We start from the raw sequence: 12,266 nt of genomic DNA on the forward strand, positions 1-12,266 counted from the left end.
ATAGCCTTCCTTGCCAAGGTCACTGTAGGGCAGTTCCTATTCAATTACAGAGTTTAAAGACTATGGCTAATCTGTATTTATTAACTCTAGGAGGCTGTGATGTGGTGTTGGGAGTAGATTGGTTGCAAGGTTTAGGATCAATCTTATGGAATTTTTCTGACCTCACTATGCAGTTTGATTTCAGGGGTAAAAAAGTGCAACTACAAGGTTTACAACCTCCAAGAGAAGCCTTGGAAGTAGTGGAGGATGTCCCTAATTTACAGAAAGGTTCTGTCAAAGGAATCTGGTTGCAATTAATATGTGAATCTGTGATGAAGATCCGGGAACACAAGGAACCAATGTTGGAACAAGTTATTCAGAAATTTGAAGATGTTTTTGCTGAACCCAATGGCTTGCCTCCTTCCCGGAGTCATGACCATAAAATTGAGTTGTTAGAAGGAGCAAAACCGACTTGTGTAAGGCCTTACAGGTACCCATATTATCAAAAAACAGAAATAGAGAAGTTGGTGGCAGATATGCTTAAGAGTGGAATTATTAGAGGAAGCCAAAGCCCATACTCTTCCCCTGTTTTACTGGTTCGAAAGGCGGATGGGAGTTGGAGGATGTGTGTGGACTACCGTGCACTCAACAAGGACACAATAAAAGATAAGTACCCAATTCCTAACATTGATGAGTTACTTGATGAACTTCATGGAGCTGAAATTTTCTCAAAACTGGATTTGCGTTCCGGTTATCATCAAATCAGAATGCATGAGGAGGATATACAAAAAACTGCTTTTAGAACGCATGAGGGACACTATGAATTCATGGTGATGCCTTTTGGGCTTACTAATGCACCATCTACTTTCCAAGGGTTGATGAATGAAATTTTTAAACCTTATTTGCGAAAGTTTGTTCTAGTCTTTTTTGATGATATATTAATTTATAGCAAGTCTTTGAAAGATCATGTGAACCATTTGCAAGTGGTTTTAAACACTTTGAGATCCCATCAGCTTTATGCAAGGGAGTCTAAGTGTGTGTTTGGCTGCCGTGAAGTAGAATATCTAGGTCATCTAATTTCTAAAGAAGGAGTCAAAGCTGATCCCCATAAAATATCAGCAATGCAACAATGGCCACTGCCCAGAAATTTAAAGGCCTTACGAGGATTTTTGGGTTTTACGGGATACTACCGGAAGTTTGTGAAAAACTATGGAGCTATTGCAGCTCCATTAACTAATCTCTTAAGGAAGAATGCCTTTGTATGGTCCGACAAGGCACAAGAAGCCTTTGAAAGGCTCAAGGAAGCGATGGTAAGTCCACCCGTGTTAAATTTACCTGATTTTTCTAAAAGATTTGTGGTGGAATGTGATGCATCAGGTGAAGGTTTAGGGGCGGTATTAATGCAAGAAGGGAAACCCCTAGCTTATTTCAGCCAAGGTTTAAAGGGAAGAAGTCTCACATTATCAACTTATGAGAAGGAGCTCTTGGCGCTGGTCATGGCAATCAGAAAATGGAGACATTATCTGTTGGGACAGCATTTTAAAGTGCGAACAGATCAACAAGCTTTGAAATATCTACTGGAGCAAAGGGTGGGAACCCCCGCACAGCAGAAATGGGTTTCCAAGCTGCTAGGATATGATTTTTCAGTGGAATATAAGAGTGGGAAAACCAACCAAGTGGCTGATGCATTATCCAGGTTACCCATTATAGACAAACCAGAAACCCCAAGACAGTTAACTACTACTTCAGAAAAATCTCCAGATACATAGAGCCCAACCAACCAAACACAATACCAGCCAGCACATATTCAAGCTATAAGCTTTCTTCAAACCAATTGGATTGATGAATTACAGAAAGCTTACCTACAGGATTCCCAGTTGCAGGAGCTAATTAGCAACTGCCATCAAGGAACCCTGGAAAACCAATCTTTTTACCAAGTCCGGGATGGGCTTTTTTTTATAAAAGCAGGTTGCATCTTGGGAATTTGGTGGCCTTTCAGCGAGAGATCCTGCAGAAATTCCACAGCAGCCCATTAGCTGGTCACACGGGGATGTATAAAACATATGCAAGAATTAAAAAAGAATTTTTCTGGCCTGGTTTAAGAAAGGATGTCAGGGACTTCATTCGGGAATGCGATGTTTACCAGAGAAATAAGGTGGAAAATATTCATCCAGCAGGCCTGCTCCAGCCTTTACCAATTCCTACAAGGAATTGGGTTGATATCAGTATGGATTTCATTGAAGGGTTGCCACCTTCAGGAGGACGAACTGTAATAATGATGGTAGTAGACAGACTGAGCAAGTATGCTCATTTCATGTCCCTATCACATCCATACACAGCAGCCTCAGTGGCAAGGGTATTCCTTGAAACTGTATTTAAATTACATGGGTTTCCTCTAACAATTGTGAGTGACAGGGATCCGGTGTTCACCAGTCAGTTCTGGAAAGAACTTTTTAAAATGAGTGGCACTGAGCTAATGCTTAGTTCAGCTTACCATCCCCAGACAGATGGCCAAACAGAAATAGTCAACAAAGGGTTGGAAGGTTACCTCAGGAGCTTCTCGGGAGATAGGCCCTGTGACTGGGCAAAATGGCTACCTCTAGCCGAATATGCATACAACACTTCAGAACATACCTCAACAAAAATTTCTCCATATGAAGTGGTCTATGGACAGCCACCACCAAGAATGATGCCATATGAATCGGGTGTAACAAAGGTTCAGGCTGTTGAGGAAGAACTTAAAAGCAGGGAGCTCATAAACAGATTAGTGCGCGAAAATTTGAAGGAAGCACAAGAAAAAAATGAAATTTTATGCAGATAGGCACAGGACCGATCGTGAGTTCCAGATCGGTGACAAAGTTTACCTTCGACTTCGTCCTTATTAACAGATGTCGGTAGCCATGAGGAGGAACCTCAAACTTTCTCCAAGATATTACGGACTGTACAACATATCTCAGAGAATCGGCAAAGTGGCATACCGATTAGATTTACCAAAGGATTCACAGATTTTTCCGGTATTTCATGTTTCGTGTCTTAAAAAGAAACTGGGAGAGCAAGTACAACCATCTACAAAGTTACCGAGGCTTACCTCCGAAGGGCATCTCGAGCCCGAGCCCGAAGTTGTACTCGCCAAAAGAATCTTTAGAAAAGGAAGGAAGGCTGGTGTGGAGTTGCTTCAATGGAGGGGCATGGACGAAAATGACGCAACCTGGATGGATCATGAAGAGTTGAAGAGGAGATTTGCAGACCTTGAGGGCAAGGTCTTTTGAGCGGCGGCATGTGTTATGAGACCGAAAGAGATGGAACCCTAATTTAGGGTTGGTTGTCTGAACGGGTGCATGGGCCGGGTCGTTGGCTTACAGGCCTATTGTGGGCTTGAGGCCTTAGTATTAATTTGAGTGTTTAGTTGGGTGTTGTTAGTTAAAGTCCAGTATGGTGAGTCACGGGCCACGAGCCACGTTGTTTCCGGTTTATTTTCTGTTGTTGAATTAGTCCGTTCAGTTGAAGTTGTTCCTGTTTTGAGTCCGCGGTTTAGTGGGTCTGTTGGGATTTGTTTTGGGTTAGTTTTCATATCTGTTTAAGTCATGTAAAATGCTATTTATATGGCTGTTATCAATGCATAAAGGTATGAATTTTTCAGATATTTAGTGTTTACAATAGTGGAGGCCAGGCACCTCGAATAGCCTACAAATTTCCAGAATTACAAACATCAATTATCACTCCATACATAACAAAATAAAGAAAACCCAAATAATTTTCACAGCACGAAAAGCAAAACAGTTTGTAGTTGATCTAAACCCTTGAGATAAAAACATAGAAGTAAACACACAGAAGTCTATAAATGTATTCCTAAAACCTAGCATCACAGAGAAACAAGGAGTAAGAAGGGGTCGGTTTGAAGAAGATTACCTTTCATGCAGATTTCTGGACGCGGTTTCATAGTGTCTGGACTCATACTATCCTGGGACTGAGATGAAGGGTCACGGGATTGAGATGGAGGAAATCACATCGGGGGGATTTTTTGCGATTCACAGAGAAGAAGAAGAAGGTTCATGGTTTTGTGAGGAAAGTTGAAGGATTTACGGTGAATAAGTTGGATTAAAAACATGAGGGGATTGAAACCAAGAAGCAGTTGTGTTTCTGTCGAAGCACACTTTCGAATTCACGAGGGGATTGAGGGCTTCGGGGAGAGGGGGGCTGAGGCAAGGAACCGGTTCGTTGTTTGTGAACTCGGTCTGATACGTCAGGTGTGCAATGGATGTTGCGCTACATTGGCTGATCCATAGTTTTTCTTAGGGATGTGCTGCGCATCAGCCGGAAGCCGCAGCACACCCTTCATAACTAATTTTTTTTTTTTTTTCACCCCAGCACGTTAAGTGTGCTGGGGTTCTTCACATAGTAGTGTGTGAAGAAGATTTAGGGCTTGTTTGGATTCACAAGTCATCTCACCTCATCTCAACTCATCTCACTACTATTCATTACTATTCAGCAACTTTAACTCACAAATCTCACTACTATTCACAACTCATCTCATTACTATTCACAATCCATCTCAACTCATCTCAGCTCATCTCAAGTCATCTTCGAATCCAAACATCTCCTATTCTTTTTCTTATGAGTAGTACTACGGGTCATCCTCTGCATTGCACACTCAACGTGACTGCACTGTTTATAATTTTATTTTATTTATTTATTTATTATTATTTTTTTTAAGAATACCTGAGAATCAACACATGCGTTTTATCTTACTGTTTTCTTCTTCCCCAATTCATTCGAATTTACCCCGCACGAAAATTTCCTCCCCTCGCTCACGTCGCGTCGTTGCTCTGCCCACCGCCACCGGCGACGCCGCCTCTCTGAGCGACCCTCCCTCTGCCCAAACCAACATTGCATAGTTTGAAAAGGTAAGCAGAGACTGATTTATTCTCTGCCTTGTGAGGATGTAAGTACCACGTAATTACTCTACTCAGCAACGCCCCCGTCGACCCTCTCATCGTCTCCCCAAGTCTCCTCGTGCGGCTTCCTCGCCCTCCCCGAGTAAGTTCTACTCTACATTCGGCCTTCTTCTGATGTTTGCTTCCCTTTATGTTTTCCTTGAAAAGAACATGATCTGAAAAGTTCAACTCAACTGGAAGATGCGATGTTGTTGTTTTAGTCGTACCCAAATCATAAAACATTTAATAGTTTTAGGTTCATGATGGGGTTTTTCCTTTTCTTGGATTTTCACGGCAATCCAATATAGGATTTTCTTGGATTTTCACGGCAAACAGTTAATACTAGTGATTTACACTAGTAAATCAGACAAGCTCAAGAAATGGTTCTCGTTGATTGATGCGGTAACGTTGTCACATAAGAGGGTTCTATTAACTGTTAAAAAACTTCGTGAGTCTTCTCTTGTTAGCAGCGAGTTGCATAGGACACTGTATGGCTTTATTCTATTTGAAGTTTCATGGAACAATGTCCGAGGCATCAACTACTTGAATGATCTTCAGGTAATATTTTTTGTACATGCTTCCCCTATTCGTTCTTCAGTTTATTTTGAATTTTTTTTTTGTGTCCTATGATTTTCATGTCATGTCATCTCTGAAATTGTAAGATCAAGCTGCCAATCTGACCAACATGTTGTGAATCAGGGAAGACACTACTTGCAAAAACACTGGCTCGATTTGTGAATGTGCCCTTTGTCATCGCTGATGCAACAACTTTGACACAGGTATGCCTGTTTCTCAGTGAGGGTGCTAACACTTGTGGGCTTTATTTGTGGGGCTTGACAAACATTTTTATACAGAACTAATTCAAAAGCTTGAGTTAGTGGAGTTAGACCTTATAATATCATCTCAAAATCTGAGTGATTGTGAGAATTTTGATAACTATAAAGCATATAGGTGTTTTTTTTCCTTTAAAAAAACTTTATTAGAAGCTACATATGATCTCTTGGGTCTGATTAAGTTTTCTTTAGCTAATCTAAGTTGATTTTACATATTCTAGTCTTGAGCTAGCTGGCTCATGGATATGTCATGGGTTTGACTCATGACACCTTCCTTGATCCTCACTTTAATTGGATTGTGCAGTTGTGTCAAGAAGTGCTGCTGCAAGATGGGTAGAGGAAAGATTGAGATCAAGATGATCGAGAACGTACACTACCAATCGTCAAGTCACCTTCTGCAAGCGGAGAAAAGAACTCTTGAAGAAAGCTTGTGCTATTGCTTGCTTGGTATGCACCAAGGCTTGTGCTGTTACTTGTGCTGTTGCTTGCTTGGTATGACACCAAGGCTTCTGAAGTGTAACTGTTAGTAGCATTCTCTTTCAATAATCGTGAGCCATGACTGTATACAAAACAGAGATGGCTGTGATTGACCTTTTATAGTTTAAGATTATGTTTATAGTTTACATGTTTTGTTTAGCCCTTTATTTTCTCTAAAATTCTTTCAAACAAAATTCAGTATACTTCATAATTAGTTCTGGATTTATTTTGGCCAAATAGTTATGTTTGTTTGAGCTGATCTTTTCTCCAATAGTTCAGCTTCATCTGTTTATAGTCTAACAACAGTAAGTTGGCCTTCATTTTGTAACTTGGTGTCTTCGATGACTAAGAATGTTTAGAAAAAAGCATGAATATTTGAACTGATAACTGCATGCTCTTTCTGATTACAAGTCTCTTGCAGAGTATAATATATAGAAGGAACATCACCTCAATTTGACCCAGAAAAAAATATGATATAGCAAGTGGCTTCTAACAAAAGACAAGCATGTCTGGGAATGTTGAGAAGGCCATCCAGAGAAGTTATGGGCTCTTCCCTGCTATGAAAATCTTCGAGAGGTAACACTTCTGGTCAATATTCATTCCTTATCATGGATATCCGATGTTAATAATTCTCAGCTGCTATACTTGCTATTCTTCAATTTTTAGCCTATGTATTGTGCGTTAGATTGTGCACAAAATAAAGAATAAAGAACTAATCTTTACAAATGATTCAATCCCAAATTGACTCCACTAAAATAACAGGAAGTGCCTTGAGTTTTACACACAAATTCAATGTGTTACCTACATAATCTCAACCAAAAGAGAGAAAGAAACTAGGTTTACAAACCTATATATTAAACTCCAAAATTGATCTAATTTTAGCCATATTGCATATGTAAAAATAGCTCCACAATTTTGACCACATACTTGTAACACTAAATAATGAATGAAGTCTGATCTGGTCACATAATCTTTAGAATTTCATTTCTGACTTACATGTCCCAAATTATTGATCTCTTACATTCAATGATGAATAACACTAATGACAGCTTGAAATGCAAAAATCCATTAGATATGCCTCTAAAAGTATTCAACTAGTTTTTTAAGAAAATGATTACAAAATTTTTAACAAACAATATAGGTTCTTTTTTATGAATAAAAATTTTATTGAGACAAGTAACATTAACAAACAATATAGTTTAAGTACTTAATAAGGTGTAAGGTACAAAGAACTGGCTCTTTAACTATAACTTTTATGGACTTGAATTTTGATTAGCTATTGCAATTCTACCAACTTTTGGGTCTGACTAGTTTTGGTTTGCATATGTTTCTGAATTAAGTAGCACAGTTCTTGCCAAAATCAGATGCATTTTTCTTATTCTACACATACTGTCAACCCATTAATAAAAATTAGTGATAATAATGTTTATTTTCTGATTTTGGTAAGATCAAATTTTAAAATAAGCTCTTACATTTTGTTTTTGGTGACACTTTTGTTAAGGTAAAGTCATTTGGGGGGTTTTGAGAAAGATTTGAAGTTTTTGAGTCTCCCTATTTTTTTTTTTTTTCTTGAAACGAGAACTGAGCATTCAACCCAATCGTCTTTAAACAATATTTACGAATATCAAAATATAAAAATGGCGTTTGATTTTATCTTGGAATTGCTTCTGTGATTATCTTTTTTATAATTAATTGCTTCTGTGATTTTAATTGTGTATGTTTACATATCTTCACTTGGTTGTCCTGTTCTATGCATCTTGTTCCAGTAGAGGTATAGAAAGTTTACCTTGTTAAATATGTGCAGGATATTAATTCAGTATTCGATATGTTTGTTTCTTCGATTTTTCAGATCTGGGTTTGAATTAAGGTAAACATTCCACTAAATATTTTGAATGGCTTTGTGGCACTTCTTTCGGATGGAGGATTTTGACAAGATTGGAAGCGAAGGCATGACCAGGATATATTTTCATTTGCTATATATTTAGTTCTTGTATAACTTTAATTTTGGTATGTGGTTGCTAAGCATGCACTGATTGTAAGTGATTGTAAGAGGGAAATAAAAGGGAAATGAGACTTGTAATATACACATTGTTTACTTTGTGTTTCATTTGCTGTAATATTTGTGAGATGAATGAAAAGTAAGCTTAGATCTGTATTTGTTAACATGTTGCATATTCGTCCTGCTCATAGAATATGTGACAAATGAACAATGGAATGCTGAGTGTCATTGGTTATATAATTTCTTTTTTCAAGTTGATTACATTGACAAAGCTTAGAATCATCACCACTTTTTCATCTTATAGAGTAAATCCATGGGTAGACTAAGATATGGTTGGCTGAACAAGCATAATTTATGAGAGTGAAATCAAATAAAGTTGGCTTCTTTCTTTTGCAATCCATCTAATCCTCTAAAACGCTCTTGTATTGAAGAAAGTTATCGCCTGAACCTTGGATTCTTTGACAGATGACATCCAAGTAAAAACAATCAACCGAGTTAAGATCATCTTCATGCCAAAAATTCTTTTTTTTTTTTAAGGTACTGGCGGTAATTTTTAGACTACCAAGTTTGATTGATTGTGGTTGGTTTGTTGGCGTATCAACTTCATTCTAAGTTATTTTTTTACCTTATTAAGCTACCTCTTACACAAAAACCAACCCAGTTAAATTTTTATTTTCTTCTTTTATTCTTGAGTACACAACACCAATAGATTGTATCGCATTATAGTACAAAAAATAAAACAATACAATCACCCATGATTGTTGTATCGACTTAAACACGTGAATAACATATATATCTAATGTTCCGGTTAGCTCCCAGAGGGTATTTACAGTTGAAGTCAAATCTCTCATTCCCTTTATAGAATCATCCCCACTTTTTCATCTTATAGAGTAAATAAAAAAATATATCTTATTAGAAAAATCAATCTTATTAGAAGTGTAACAAAAAAAAAAAAAAAAAATACAATCAATAGTCAGTCATACAGATGAAGGGAGGGACTCTGGAAAAATATTTTTCATGCCCAGTTCACTTGATGCTTGTCATAATGAGGCACTGCTTTGAGATGAGAAGTTGAAAAACAATAAACATCTTCATATACGTTCAAGAATTAAGAATAAAGCAAAGAACAAAAAAAGTAAGATTTGTTCATAGGAAAAATCTGCAACTCCCAAATTGATTTGTTCAATTGATTTACAAATGACAACTCCCAAATTGCAGTCAATGAACTCTCATTGCACTCCTAAGATAGTCTGCCCTTATTGGCCACAATTGTTCTCCCACTAATATGTCTGGGCAATCGGCCCGAATCGGTGCTGCACAGTGGAAGAAAACATTTTCATAAGTTCCTCTGAATCAATGACTTCCTCCATCAAAGGATCCACCAATTCCACCACACTTCATTGTACTTGTTAAAGGCCTGCACGTTATGAAATCCATTGAGAACTTAAACAATTGAATGTTAGCAGTAACTTTAAAATGCATGGACAGCATAACTTAGCAACAAAGTAACAATAAAAGCGATACAGGTACCCTACTTTGGGCTAATTAAAATGACATGAGTTAGATCCTATATTTGCAAGACAGAAGTAATGGGAAGCAAGTAGCACCACAACCTACATCCTATATTTGCAACTATGTTCTTCCACCTCTATGGAAACCCACATATTTTGGAAGATTTTTTCTTTTTATAAGCCACCCTAAAACAAATGAAATAAACACTTATGTTTGTTTGCCAATGATGCACAGCCCATTCCTGAAAGATCTGAATATATGTGGCTACATTTATAACAAACTAATGATGCATGGGTTCACAAAACAAGTTTGGATACATCTGCGATTAATTTCATAAGAAACAGGAAGTCTAAGATAACATAAGAAAATAATAATAAGAATGATGATGATGATACGAAAAATAAAAGGCCCAAGACACTCTTGGGGGCATGCCTTGCAGGACAAGAACTATGTAATGACAGTCAAGCTTCTTGGTTGAAGAATCTCTTCGAGGGGAAGTGGGGAAGCTATCTAGATTCTTGGGGAGATACACCTGCTAGACACTGAAGTACCTCCGATCATAATCAAAGAGTTCCAAAACAACAAAGTTGTATATTAAGACAAGACTATTGGAATTGCTGATACCTGAAACATCTACTTCCTATATCTAGAGATCACCTTTTTTTTATGGGGTATCTAGAGATAGATTACATTATGAAGGCATTGCAGTCTCCCCTAATGATATTTTTGTAGAGACCATAAAGTAGTTCCATCCTCTATCCCCCCCCCCCAAAAAAAAATTTCAAACTATACTAAGAAGTGTCTTCTAGAAATTACAACAAATATAATAGCAGAGTCATCTCAAGGTAATGCAGGAGACTCATTTGATTCCAGTCAAAAGATCAAATTTTTTTTTAGATATTTCAACTTCCAAGATTTATTAATCAGTGTACCATCATAGAAATGCACACAAAAAAATCATCTATATCCATTTCATGAAAATTATAGGATGCATATTTAAAGATCTCAAACTGACTGCTACATCAAAGTCAACATGCACAGCAGCAAATAATACATTGTCTTTTTTCAGGAATATATACAGTCACAGAAACCAAATGAAAAATCAAAGAAAGGGAACGTGACGTGTGTACCAACCGAAAGTTATAAAATGATTGCGATTTTATGGAATAAAAATACAAAACCAAAATTCGTCAACATACCTCCTCAATGTAAGATTTCACCCAGATTTGAAGAACATTAAACCCTAGAACCCCAGAGCCAAACAAATGTACGGTGCAAACCTAGAATCACACGGAAAAAGGAGGTAAAATTTGAAGAACATTAATGGCTTTGTCAATACATTACATGTTTCTAGCCGAAGATTTGGTGGGCTCTTTACTTCATCATGGTGTGGAATCCTCTCATCGCAGATCTAAAGGATTGGAGGATGAGCCGATGGAAAAATTATGGGGATGAGCCGATGAGGATGAAGGGAGGGGGGAGATGAAGTACAGGTTTGAGAGGGCTTCAAATTTTGAGGGGGAAATCACAATGCACGTGAGGGGACTGAGAGAGTTACAGAGAAGAAGAAGAAGAAGGTCTTGCCGAAAATGTATTTCGCGATTGATAAGCAGAAGACTTAGAGAATTTGGGGTTTTCGAAATCGTCAGGGGATTTTTTGTGATTCACAGAGAAGAAGAAGAAGGTTCAGGGTTTTGTGAGGAAAGTTGAGGGATTTACAGTGAAGAAGTTGGATTAGAAGCGTGAGGGGATTGAGGGTTGAAACCCAGAAGCAGTTTGGGGTTTCCGTCGAAGCACACTTTCGAATTCGAGACCGACTAAGGGCTTCAGGGATTGGGGCTGGGGCTGGGGCAAGAAACCGGTTCGTTGAACCCGGTCCTGTTTGACCCGTCAGGTATGTTGCGGCTGCAGCCAACAGTGGGCTGTTGTAAAGATTTTTCTTTTTCTTTTCTTATAAAGAGTTGAGACGGCGCTCTCCATGTCTCTTCTTACTAGCCTATTTTAGTTAGAGTAACGTTAGATTTAAGTTTTAAATAGATAAAATTTATATAAATTTTTTATAAAATAATAAGTTTTATTAATATATAATAATTTTTTTTATATTTTTTTAAACTAAAATTTACTTTTTTATAAAAATTTATATTAAATTTATCTATTTAAAATTTATACAAATTATTTCACATTCTAATAATTTAACCAAATCTTACTTATCAAAAAAGTACTAATGAATCGCAACGTTAGGTATTCACAAAAAAAAAAATTAATAATAAACAAAACAAAACTTTATGAATACCTGACAAGACGTTAAAAGGCATTGATCGAGAAAACAAATCTCGAGGTATGTTTTCTGATTAGTGTTATCTAGTAATATTTTTATAAAAATAAATTTATAAATTAACTTTTTATTAAATTTATTTTATAATAAAAATAATTTTATAACATCACGTACCATATTAAATCATACATTCAATGAGTTAAATTTAAAAAATTTTTATTGATCTTTTGTACTGGCTAAAACATTTTTTTTAAATG

At 37.0% G+C, this 12,266-nt stretch overlaps 2 long non-coding RNA genes across 7 annotated transcripts; one reads left to right on the forward strand and one right to left on the reverse strand.

The window, feature by feature from the left end:
• The first annotated feature begins 4,747 nt into the window (after positions 1 to 4,747).
• LOC109002559 lies at positions 4,748 to 8,398 on the forward strand. Of its 6 annotated transcripts, none has more exons than XR_004801285.1 (6): positions 4,748 to 5,016; positions 5,222 to 5,471; positions 5,613 to 5,692; positions 6,051 to 6,238; positions 6,645 to 6,799; positions 8,073 to 8,398. It is a non-coding gene; the product is annotated as an uncharacterized LOC109002559 (long non-coding RNA). The 6 variants fall into 6 exon arrangements; XR_004801286.1 differs by having other exon boundaries at positions 5,384 to 5,471; XR_004801284.1 differs by having other exon boundaries at positions 4,748 to 5,471; positions 6,635 to 6,799.
• An 825-nt stretch (positions 8,399 to 9,223) lies between these two features.
• Positions 9,224 to 11,732, reverse strand: LOC109002558. Its single transcript, XR_001998020.2, has 2 exons — positions 10,934 to 11,732; positions 9,224 to 9,639 (listed from the first exon to the last, which is right to left on the reverse strand). It is a non-coding gene; the product is annotated as an uncharacterized LOC109002558 (long non-coding RNA).
• Between the last annotated feature and the right edge of the window lie 534 nt (positions 11,733 to 12,266).

Source organism: Juglans regia, chromosome 1, assembly GCF_001411555.2.
Source record: "Juglans regia cultivar Chandler chromosome 1, Walnut 2.0, whole genome shotgun sequence".
Lineage (NCBI taxonomy): Eukaryota > Viridiplantae > Streptophyta > Magnoliopsida > Fagales > Juglandaceae > Juglans > Juglans regia.